Below are 13,408 nucleotides of genomic sequence, written 5' to 3'. Positions count from 1 at the left end.
AAACCACTAACATTTTATTACTACCTCTAGTAGGAAACTTACTACCACGACCACATGACAGCTCCGAATCCACAGACTACTTCTTTCTTGGATTCATAGCAACCACAAATACTCCCACTTGTATTTTCTTTAAGCTCTTTGTGCAGTAATTGAAACAATCGCCAAGCTCTCGACATCAATCTTGAGATTGGAAACCCTAAGTATGTATGAAGGCAAACACTTCTAAATCTCACAAGAGATTCATACACACAGCATAAACAACAACATAAAAACGTGGTTAGGGTTTTTCCTTTTATACTTAAGGCAAAACATAAAACCCAACACATCAAACGGGTTAGGCTGAGTTTGAAAATTCTACAAAAAAACAATCTGCACAAACTTCAATCGATCGAGTCTAATTCTCGATCAATCGAGCCAGGCAGATTTACACAATAAATCTTGTAGTACACTCAATTCCAACTTTACACATAAACATACTTTGAGCAAGTCTAAAACAAAACTAAACGTTTTGATCATAGTTTGCCAACATTACAAAATGAAATTCTAATACATTTAAAGCTAAAGTCTTAGAACCCAACAAACTCTCCCTTTGGCAATCCATGACAAAACACAAGATGAACAAAATGGTCAAAGTTTACAAAAACAGCCCATTACAATAACATTGCCCAACAAATATAAATTCAACCTAACTAATATCTATTAGTTGCAAGTGTAGATAGTAACACGACTGAATCAACCTGTATATTCCTGTAACACTTAAAAAACACATAAACGCATGTGTGGAAAATACAAGTAAAACAAAATAAATTCTTGATTTCACATAATCATAAACTACAAAACATATATCATGAATAACCTCATAAATATAAATCAATAATCAATGAAGCACAATGTGAAACAAGAAATAGAGATAAAAACATAATGTCTCCCCCTAACATATACAACCCATAAAAAAAAAAAACACATAAAAAAATACATCATGAGCCAAAAAATAAGTACAAGATGAAGCACCGAGATACAATCTAAAGCACCAAAGCTCCAAAAAAAAAAATCTCCCCCTATCCCCATCCATATGTACTCTCACTATTTGTGACAAATTTCCAAAGGACAATCATGACTCATCATCAAAAAGAGGTGGCGGAGAGGATCATCTAATGCTCGCCAAATCTGCTCTCAAGGCCTGAAGCTCGGTAAGCACATCCACCAAAAGTTGACCATGAGTCGCCTGAACGGTCATGACAATGTCCAATGTATGACGAATGCTAGAAACATCCGAAGCAAAAGGTGGAGGATCAGTAGCAACAGTTGGATCAACAAACGAATCAGAAGTCGGATCACCTAAAGAAGGAGAAGGATGAGGTGCAACACTAGATGATGACTCAACTCTAGGGCTTTTAGAGCTTGCTTTCATCAAAGCAGCCCTTTGTCTAAGAAATGTGATACCTATAAGAGCTATAATATGTATGGGCTCAAACGTCGGAAAATCCTCTAAACCTAAATGTAACAAAATCTAATGAATAAAAACCAGAAAGAAAAAAGCATGCGCAGAAGAACTACTTTTATGAACCTCAACCAAAGATCGAATAAAAAGATAAGGAAAACTCATAGGAGCGTCTGTGACAAGGGCATACAAAAATGCACATCTCTTTATAGGAATAGTACGCAAATGAGAGATAGGCCAGATCAAATGGCAAGAAATCCGGAAAAAGAGATAATGAACCTCAATCAACTTGCGAGAGATGATCCGAGGATCAAAACCCCACTAGATAGAAGTCCTAGTAAGATATGACATGATGTCATCAAGAGGAGGAGACTCATTGTAAAGATAAACAGGATGCTGGACCTTAAGCACCCCAAGAGCAGAGGCCACTACCCTGGGAGTAATGGTGTACTCTTCACCCCGTATCCAACTCTTCACATACTGAGTGTTAGAATTATTGGAGTGGACAAAGAGATTCGAGTAGAACTCTCTGATCAAGGTAGCCGGAGGAGGATGGTCAACATCCAACAAAGGCAACCAACCCCTACGCTCAAAATTTCTCCTAATCTCTGGGTCAAGCTCATCTAAAACTACTTTCCTCTCAGCCCACACATTCCTAAGAATGTTCAGCTTCTCATAAGTTTCCTAGTTTTTCTCACTAAAATACCTCTCACTATCAAAAGATGGAGCAGAAGAAAAAGAGGATGTCCTATGGGCTCTAGTCTTCCTAACCATGATGCTAAGGGAGGAATAGGATAGACATAAAAGAGACAAAGAAGAGAAAACAAAGAAAACCTAAGGGCAGACTGCATCAGACACAATTAGAGTAAAAATAATATAGAAAATAACAATCTATATGATGAATGAATAAAATAACCACATGATGCATGCTCTAATGAATTGAGAATAGTTCAATTACATTGTTAAAAACATAAAATTGGCTTGAACATAGAGTTTCTATCAAAAACCCCAAATTTTGAAAACTCACTTTCAAAAATCTCAACAAATTGATCAATTGATCATTACACAAGTTAGATAGCAGAATATAATGATCAAATTTATCAATCAAATAAGCCAATTTCATCAATTTATGCTCAATTGAACAAAATCCCCAATTCGGGTAGTTTCAAGACCTAGAAATTTTAATTTTTCCCAATTCATCAAATGGATCAAACTAAACCACAAGGATCATGTTTATATCATCCCACAACAAAAACCCATTGATCAATTTTGAAAGAAATGATTGAAAACAACAAAAACCCCAAAATTTCATAAGTTCGAATTTCTCCCTAAAATGCATGAAAAATGAAAATAATTGAAAAAGGAAGGGTAAAAGGGTCTTACCAGTGCTAGAAGACAAAAACCCTTGAAAAATATTTGAGAGAAAATGACAAAAATCTTGACTTTGAATCTGGATTGGTCGAAGAGAGAGAAAAACTTTTTGAAAAAGTTGAAATAGTGATGAACACGTGAAAAGCTTAAGTTTTTTAAAAACTCTCTGAACGATTTTCGATTGATCGAAAAACAAGTTCAATCAATCAAAAATTACATTCGATCGATCCAGCATCAATCAAGAATCAATCAAGTTAGGCAGATTCAAACAAAATCTTTAATCGCAATTTCAATCGATCGAGCAACAAATTCGATCAATTGAAAATCTAGAAAAAACAAATTTTTGAAAAACATAGCAATTTTATGCAGAAACTCCTCAAAGCATGGTATTTTATGAATAAAATGCATAAGTATGATATGAAATGTTTTTCAAAAACACTTATATTGAACCCAGATCTCCCAAAAATAAGATTTTCAATCAATTTGTCCTTAAATCTCAAACTTCAAACACATTTTGCATTAAAATCAAGGAATTTTCAATCTTGGATGGCCACAACAAAATCACACACAATAACATGTACAAAGTTTAGCAAAAATTAACTTATGTAGTGTGTGCAACTAGCAAAAACTTGAGATATATGTGAGGTGATATGTGAAAAGTAATCAATGACAATTTCTACAAAATTCATCACATAAGTTTGAAAGTGACTATCACCTAAAGAGTTACATCATATAACTCCCACATCTCCTAGAATACAAGCTCGCAATCATGTAAGTTTCTTGATTTGCCTCATAATGTACACACCAATTTTATTTGATTTGAGATTTAGTTAGATAGCCAAGATAATATACACACCAATTTTATTTCAATTTGAATTTTATTAGAAGTCGAGGCTACACCTTATGTTCTTTTTGTGCATATGCTACACTTTCTCGAACACAAAATCTTATGATATGCACTAAAGTGTTCATGATTGGCTAGTAAACAGTGGTGAGATAGTTATTTATGCATTTCTCTTAGGATTTTTTAATCCTGACAATCAAAAGCATATGACTTCAAGATCAAGATCAAGTGATCAAAAACTATAAATATCTTCCCACACAACATGCACTACAAAGCTCAAACTAGTAAAATGCAATAAATAAACTCATCCAAGTTAAATAAGGTACATAAACATGTTATGTAAAGATAATATAGCCAACCTTGATTTCAAATTCAAGAAAATGATGTAAAACACATTTTGCTTCTCTTTTCCTCCTTTTTTTTTTTTTTTGAAAAGAAATAACAAAAGAAACTTAGCATGAAATGCATGAATGATATGCAATGCAAATCCTAGAAAAAAAGAAAGCAAAAAACAACAAAGAGGAATGGTCACAAAGAATAGAATGATGAAACACAAGGACCATGAAAACCAGAGATGATTAGGGACACAAAATTACACCAATTACTTGATGAAGTGTCTCAAACTTACTTCTATCAAGAGGTTTGCTAAAGATGTTAGCATTCTGACATTCAGTAGGGATATACTCAAGAGTCACAATCTTTCTTTCAACAAGATCCTTAATAAAGTGATATCTAATCTCTATGTGTTTACTCTTAAAGTGTTGAACAAGGTTCTTAGAGATATCAATAGCACTAGAATTATCACAATAAACAACTATGGTGTCTTGTGTTATCCCATAATCACTCAAAAGTTTTTTCATCCAAAGAAGCTGTGAGCAACAACTTCCAGCAGCAATATATTCTACTTCTACAGTAGACAAAGAGACAAAATTTTGCTTTTTACTTATCCTAGCAACAAGATTAGCTCTTACATAAAAACACCCACCAGTGGTGCTTTTTCTATCATCGGTATTACCGGCCCAATCTGAATCAGAAAAACCAGCAAGAGACAAATTTGACTCTTTTCTATAGAACAATCCATAATCACAAGTTCCACTAACATATTTTATGATTATTTTAACAGCATTCAAATGTGAAACCTTAGGATTAGATTGAAATCTAGAACATAAACCAACACTGAAAGCAATATCAGGACGACTTGCAGTTAAATACAACAGACAACCAATCATGCTTCTGTATAATGTAACATCAACAGACTCACCCGATGAATCATTGATTAACTTTGCATTAGCAGCCATTGGTGTTCTATCATATACAGCCTTGTCAAGTCCAAATCTCTTAACTAGATTTCTATCATACTTAGCTTGGTTGATATAAATTCCAGAATCCGTTTGATTTACCTACAATCCCAAGAAATAAGTCAGTTCACCAACCATACTCATTTCAAACATCGCCTTCATTTCATCTGCAAAAGATTGAGCAAGAGAATCATTAATTCACCAAAAACAATATCATCAACATAAATTTGAGCTACTACAAAATAATCCTTATCATTTCGTATGAAGAGAGTAGTATCTGCAAATCCTCTTTTGAATCCATGCTCAGTGAGATAAGTAGTTAACCTATCATACCACGCCCTAGGAGCTTGTTTCAACCCATAGAGGGCTCTCTTCAACTTGTAGACATTATCCGGTCTATAAGGATCAACAAAACCCATTGGTTGTTCAACATATACCTCTTCTTGCAACATTCCATTCAAGAAAGCACTCTTAACATCCATTTGATATAACTTGAAATTCAGATGACTTGCTATGGCCAAAAGTATTCTAATGGATTCCAGTCTTGCTCCCGGTGCAAAAGTCTCATCAAAATCAATCCCTTCCACTTGTGTGTAACTTTGAGTAACAAGTCTTGATTTATTTCTAATAACTGTACCATGTTCATCTGACTTGTTCATTCACTTAGTTCCAATCATGTTTACTCCCTTTGGTCTAGGAACTAATTTCCACACATCATTCTGAACAAATTGATGAAGTTCTTCATGCATGGAATTAACCCAATCAGCATCTTAAAGTGCTTCATCCACCTTTTTTGGTTCAAATTGGGATAGATAGCATGAGTGAGTAATTACATTCAAGGCTTTGGATTTCAATCTCATGTTATCATTCAAACTCCCCAATATATTTGTGATAGGGTGATTTAACTTTACTCTAGAAGATGGACCTTTGACCAGAGATATAGAGGTACCTTTTTGTTCTGATAAAGGACTAGGCTCTCTTTGTTCTTGTTGAGCTTCATGAACCAGTGTGGATGGTTCTGAACTTGATGGTACTGAAATAGTGTCATTCAACAATAGCAGCTCTTCATCACTATGCTTTCCAACATAATCATCAGGAATAGAATCCTCAACCCTCATAGTCTTTTCTTGAACCGGAAAAGTATTTTCTGAATGAGGTTCTAAACATAGTTCATCATTGATCACCACATTTGAAAACTCTATGACTGTTTTAGTTCTCAGATTGTATACTTTGTATGCTCTACTAGTGGATGAGTATCCCAAAACGTATCCCTTGTCGCTCTTTGCATCAAACTTTTCTAGGTTCTCTCTATCACGCAGAATGTAACAGTCACTGCCAAATATCCATAAGTATTTGACAACAGGCTTCTTTCCTCTCCAGAGTTCATAGGTAGTTTTCTTGGAATCAAGTCTGAAATACACCTGATTGAGTGTATGACAAGCAGTGTTAACAACTTCTCCCCAAAAGGATTTGGGCAACTTTTTGTTGTGTAGCATGACATGAGCCATCTCTTGAATAACCCTATTCTTCCGTTCCACTATTCCATTTTGTTGTGGTGTCTTGGGTGAAGAGAACTCTTGACGTGTGCCTTTATCATTGCAGAAGGTAGCCAGTTTTGTGTTTTCAAATTCTCTTCCATGATCACTTCTAATTCTGGCTATCACAATACCTTTCTCAACTTGCAATTTCTTGCACAAGTGTACCATCATTTTAGGAGCCTCAACTTTATCTCTCAAAAGCACAACCCAAGTATATCTAGTAAAATCATCCACAATAATTAAAATATACTTCTTTCCACCTAAACTCCAAACTCTGGTAGGACCCATGAGATCAATGTGCAACAACTCAAGAGGTCTGGAAGTTTAAACTTCAGTTACAGATGGATGCTTGGACTTCACTTGTTTACCCATCTAACATGGTCCACAGATGCAATTTTCTATCTTCTCAAACTTGGGCAAACCAATAACTGCATCACATTTGGAAATCTTCTCTAATTGCTTGTGACTTGCATGTCCCAATCATTGATGCCATAAGTCTACTTGATTGATCTTTGCATTGAAATACTTGTTGCTTATACTTGGTGTTATACCATTACAATTGCCAGCTGTCCTTACACAAATACACATACAATCACCTCCTTCATCAAGTATCTTACATTCATACTTGGTGAAGAGAACATTCAGTCCATTGTCACAGATCTGACTAATGCTAAGTAAATTAGCCTTCAACCCATCAACATACCAGACATCTTCAAAAACTGGCAACCTTGGAATGTCCACAGTTCCAATGCCTCTAATCACAAATTTACTTCCATCTCCAAACGTGACTATCCCAATCTTTCCTTCAAATAGTGTTTTGAATAGAGCTTTATTTCTTGTCACGTGCCTTTAAGGCAATTAAAGCAGTATAACACACATAATTATCATCACATGTAATTATACCAAGATGCTCAAGGAAAGACTTAACAAAAGCAACAAAAGACACAAACCAAAAGTAGACAACATGGAACATTAACAATAAGAACTTCCAAGAATCCATGACAACAGGGGTTAAGGATCAACTTTTAGATCAAAGGATCTAAACAAATAGAGCTAACCCTCTCTGATACCACTTGTATGTTTTTAGACCATTTAAACACAAAAAGATTAACCTAGGTATTTAGCCAAGTGATTAACTTATGTAAATTATGCAAATCTAGGTTAGTACAGATAAATCATATCATTGAAACATTGCGGAAAATAAATAACACAATAATATGATAACCCAGGAAAACCAAACCAGTAAAAAACCTAGAGAGGATTTAACCTAGCTATCTTCAAGGTAAAACAAATCCACTATAAAAGAATTGAAGTTTACATAATAGCGACTTAGACCACTAACATCCTATTGCTACATCGAGTAGGAAACTTACTACTACGACCACGTGACAGCTCTAAGTCCACGGACTACTTCTTTCTTGGATTCACAGCAACCATAAGTACTCCCACTTGTGTTTTCATTAAGCTCTTTGTGCAACAACTGAAACGATCGCCAAGCTCTCGACATCAATCTTGAGATTGGAAACCCTAAGTATGTATGAAGGCAAACACCTCTAGATCTCACAAGAGATTCATACACACATCATAAACAACAACATAAAAATGTGGCTAGGGTTTTTCCTTTTATACTTAAGACAAAACATAAAACCCTACACATCAAACGGGTTTAGGTTGAGTTGGAAAATTGTGCAGAAAAACAATCTGCACGAGCTTCAATTGATCAAGTCTAATTCTTGATCAATCGAGCCAGGCAAACTCGATTCTAACTTTACACATAAACATACTTTGAGCAAGTTTAAAACAAGACTAAACGTTTTGACCATGGTTTGCCAATATTACAAAATGAAGTTCTAATACATTTAAGCCTAAAGTCTTAGAACCCAACAAAGAACTCTCACATCTCCTAGAAAACAAGCTTGCAATCATGTAATTTTTTTTAGCCTCATAATGTACACACCATTTTTATTTCATTGTGAAATTGTTATTTAAGCTAGATAATGTACACACCAATTTTATTATTAATCTGAGGCTACATCGTATGATGTAACTCTTTAGGTGATAGTTTCTTTCAAACTTATGTAATGAATTTTGTAGAAAGTGTGATTGATTACTATCCACATATCACCTAACATATATCTCAAGCTATTGCTAGTTGCACATACTACACAAGTTTTTATTTACTAAACTTAATACATGATATTGTGTGTGATCTTGTTGTGGTCATCCAAGATTATGTTTTCTATGGTGTTTGATGCAAAATATGGTTAAGGGTTGGCAAAAATTGTGCTTTTGATGATTAAAAATCTATGTTTTGAAGTTCTGGGTTGAAAAAAAATGTTTTTGAAAAACTTTTAAACTCATTCTCATGCATTTCATTCATGAAATTATATGGTTTGAGTGTTTTTTGCATAATCTTCTACAATTTTTTCAAAAAAAATCAGTTTTCCAGAATTTCGATTAATCGAGTGTAATTTTTAATCAATTGAAAATTTCCAAATTTTTCAAGTCTAGCTTCGACTTGACTCGATTGGTATTTGATCGATGCTCGATCGATCGAAACTAATTTTTTTTTTCTTCAGTTTTTAAGTTTTTGACCAATTTTTTTTCATGCATCATCTATCTTTAGGATTCACATGCATTGCATTGTTTTTTGTATCCATCTTGCAGTTTTGCAATCATATCTCTTATTGTTTTCACATATAACATGCATACACTTTGCTAAATTTGGTACTCAACTTGATTTAAAAAATGATTGATTAATTTTTGAGTCTTTTGTACATTTTAGTATATGCTATTTTTATGTGTGAACTGTAGAAAGTATTTTTCTTAAGAGATATAATGGATAATCAATATGCAAATATTTTCTCTTAAACACATTGCATGCATATGTTTATGGGTCACATAGTATCAAGTTTGCATTTATTGAAAGAGAGAATATTTGTGTTCATGTGTAACCTCATTTTTTTTTTTTTAGTTTGGTTTGTGTGTTTTTAGTTTCCCCACCTCCTAAATTTTCCCCAAAATTGTTTTTCCCAAAACATGTTTTGTCTTTTCTATTTTTATAGGGGGACAAAAGTTTTTTTTTTTTTTTTTTTAACCTTTGTTGTTCATAGGGGCAGTTGTTGCTCTTCATAGGGGGAGTTGCCTTTATTCTCTATAAAGCTGAATTCATTTGTTTCCTTGATTTTCTATTTTTTCTTGACTTTTGTTGCGTATATTTTCTGTTTACTCTTTGTTTGAGTTGTCTTTGTCAATACATGACAAAAAGGGGGAGAAATTGAAGAAATGTGGGAATATAAATTTAAAAAGGTTTTTAAAATGTTTTGTTTAGGGGGAGATAATATTGTTTTTGAAAGGAGGAGAATATAAAAACTTTTTGATGTATCTAACTTAGGGGGAGAGTTAGAATTTACTTTTGTTTTTATATTGTGTTTCATATTATTATTTATATGTCTTTCTTTCCACACATGCATTGATGTGTTATCTTAAGTGTTTTTAGGAAAGACAAGTACATTCTAATCAAGGCCTTCTACCTCTTCTTGCAACTTCTACGTTAGCAGTCTTAGGTTGGGATTTGTGATGTATTTGTTATGTTGTATGTGTGTTTTGTCACGGATTGCCAAAGGGGAAGATTGTTAAGTTTTGAATTTGTAAGGCAAACCATGACAAAAACTAAGTCTCATTGGTTTAGAATGGTCTATATTGAAGTCCAAGACAAAAAAAAAAAAAAACTCAAGTTTGGGATAATAAAAAATAAGTTACAATCTGTTTCGTTCGATTGGTACTCAATCGATCGAAACATGCATATTAGCAAAAATCAGCAAACGTAAAAAGGCCATAACTTATTCGTTTGAAGCCTAAATCGCGAGCCGTTTTTTCTAGTATTTAAAGGACATTATTAGCTAACCCTATAGAGGGTATAAGATACTAGGATTCCTTTACTTGTAACCGCTTGTTGTGATAATAGTAGAATCTCAGGAGTGGTGAACTTAAAATCACCCGGTGAGGTTTTTGTCGTGTTGGTTTTCCCAATTCGTCAACAAATCACCGTGTCAATTTAATTTCCACTGCACTTAGTTTAATTGGTGATTTGTTTGTGCTACCATGCGTTTGCATGTTAATTTGATTAATTAATAAACTTGACTAATTAATTAATTAATTCATCACAAGGGTTCAATACGTTTTTGGCCTATCATAGGGTTTGTATCCAACACTTCATAGTATAAAAGAAAAACCCTAAATACATTTCAAAAGTTCTTGGAAGTCTTGTGAGTTACTCTTATGAGATTTGTGAGGTTTTTGTAGCCTTCTAACTCAACAAGCCTTTACTAAAAAGAAGATCCATATATAAGAACTAATGAAGATAAATTGCCGCAAACAAGATCATATATAGCTGACTATTTAAAGTTTTGAGTGGGATCTCAGAGTCATAAACGGAGGTGTTTGTGTGCGACAAATTCAGATAGAAGAGTCCATGGATTCGAAACTGCACATGGTCGTGTGGGTAAGTACTACAAGAGGTAGCTTTAGATTTAGAGTTTAAATCTATTGTAAAACTTCCATTCTATCATAGTGAATTTGTTGTCTTAAGGATAAATTAGGTTAAATCCTTCCTAGGTTTTTTACCTTGAAATAGTTGGTTTCATTGGTTTTCCTAGGTAATCATATTGCTTGTCTTCTTTACTTTTCCACACTTTGTTATATGAGTGTTTGTATTTAATCTCGATCTGAATAATAAACTTACGTATCAACTTGCTTAAGTAATTAGATTAAACAATCTAGGTGTACAGGGGTCTAAACAAACAAACAAACAGGCTACTCCCTAACCAGCTAATAACTACTCACACAACTTTAACACTTACTAGCTGCTAACTATTCTTATCATTACACAACTTTTTTTTTTTTTTTGCCAAATACACAACTTATCACTTATTAGCTGCTAATGACTAACCACGCGTATGACACTATCTATTTAACGGAATCATTTGTCTTTAATTTTTTCCCAATTTGCAAAGAAGATGACTTGCCACCCAGTGAAAGATGGGTGACTTTGTAATTCATTTTATTCTTTTTCTCCTAAAATAACTACAAAAAATGCTTGCTATAGCAGTGTCTTTTTTAACAGGGTTTTAAAAAAATGCTGTTATAGGTAGTCTATAGTGGCGTTTTTAGCCACTGTAGGTACCTCTCCAACTACATTTCGAAGGGTCTATAATGAACGTGTTGCAGGAAAAAGAAATATGGGCGCAAGTAGAGCGTATTGTGGTATATAACAAAGCAAATAGACATAAAGATGGGAGTCATGTATCTTCTACAGCTGCTCAAAACATTATAAGTATTTTCTACGTTCATCATATAGCCAATTTAATAAAAATAAATAAAAAATCACCTGTAGCAATGTTTTAAGAACGCCACTATAGGGAAGGGACCTATAGTCACGAGGTAATAGCAACATTTTGTAGCGCCGTTATAGAAAATGCCGCTAGAGCCCAAATGGACCTATAATAGTGTTTTTAGGACCTATAGCAACGTTTGCAAAATGCCACTATAGCCCTCTTTTTTTGTAGTGAACATACTTTGTTCCATTCAAAATCATGTTTCGACTAATTTATATTCCACCAACATATGTTACATTTATGATTTGTTTTCATTTTAATTATTGATTATAAGAAGAAAAAAAAAGACTTGATTACATTATAACAGAAAAGTAAGAAAGGGACTTGTCTTAGTAGTGGAGCATAAATTGATACATTAAGAATGAATTACCGAAAACTTTTATTCCTTATTTAAATCTTTTTAGGTCAAACATGGAAATTTTTATAGCTGTAGGGTAAATTTTGTTACACAATCACTATTACACACTCTCTTTGAAATTGTATTATGAAAACAAGATTTCAATACATGGAAATTTTTGTAGCTATAGGGTAAATTTTGTTGCACATTCACTATTGCACACTCCGTACACACTCTCTTTGAAATTTTATTTTGAAAACAAGATTTCAATTCGAATTGTAATATGGTGAATTTTTTTTTTTTTTAAACATGATTTCACAATTTTAATTGAAATTGTGTTTGCAAAACACAAATTCAACCCACATGGCAATGTGTGTACAATGAGTATGTCATAGCGAGTGTGTGATGATCATTACCCATAACTACATAGGTAGTTAAAGATATAGCTTTTAGTAAGGACTCTGGCCAACGTAGTTGCCAGAAGAGTCATAGTTGCAACCAATGAATGTCCCTCCATTGTTGCACCTCACTTTCGCACATCCTAGATGAACTGAGTTGCTCCAAACCACTTGAGTATAGTAGCTGCACACCCCATCAACACAAGAGTTAGAGTAGTAGACGTAGTCATATAGTTCGCCTTCTCGTCGATCCACATCTTCATTGCTTCTATGCCTATGAGGTCAATGCTATCACATGCAAGGTTTTCACCATATTCTTGCACACTGAAGTGCATAAGGTTGCATTCACCAATACATTGATTAGCATAGTTTTTTGCATATGCATCTGCATGGGTTGCATTGTGGGCATTAAGGTAGTCTTCTATGGAATCTTGACCAAGGGAGGGATTGGCTAGGGTTAAGCGCAAGAGGAAAACAAATGCTAGTGAAATCTTACACAACCCCATTTTAGTGCAAAGCAAAATGTTAAGTGAATGGTGGAGAAATAAGATATGTGCATGAGGGGTATATATAGGGAATTAGGGATGTCCATAGTAGGAAATATTGTGTGAAGGTACAACCGTCTCTCTAGTAAACATTCTAATTTTGAAATTGAATTAAAATCTCGTAAAGTCATAGTCTATATATATATATATATATATATATGTATGTATGTATGTATGTATGTATATAAAATGATAATGATGTGGCAAGCTTTGACTTTTTATTGACCTCCCCAAAGCTTG

General features: G+C 33.8%; 1 pseudogene; it reads right to left on the bottom strand.

Moving 5' to 3' along the window:
* Nucleotides 1–12,674: 12,674 nt before the first annotated feature.
* LOC115969607 lies at nucleotides 12,675–13,129 on the bottom strand (annotated as a pseudogene).
* Between the last annotated feature and the right edge of the window lie 279 nt (nucleotides 13,130–13,408).

This window comes from Quercus lobata, chromosome 11, assembly GCF_001633185.2.
Source record: "Quercus lobata isolate SW786 chromosome 11, ValleyOak3.0 Primary Assembly, whole genome shotgun sequence".
Taxonomy (NCBI): Eukaryota; Viridiplantae; Streptophyta; class Magnoliopsida; order Fagales; family Fagaceae; genus Quercus; species Quercus lobata.
Note: the sequence above shows the minus strand (reverse complement) of the source record. Positions and strands in the feature narration are given on the sequence as shown.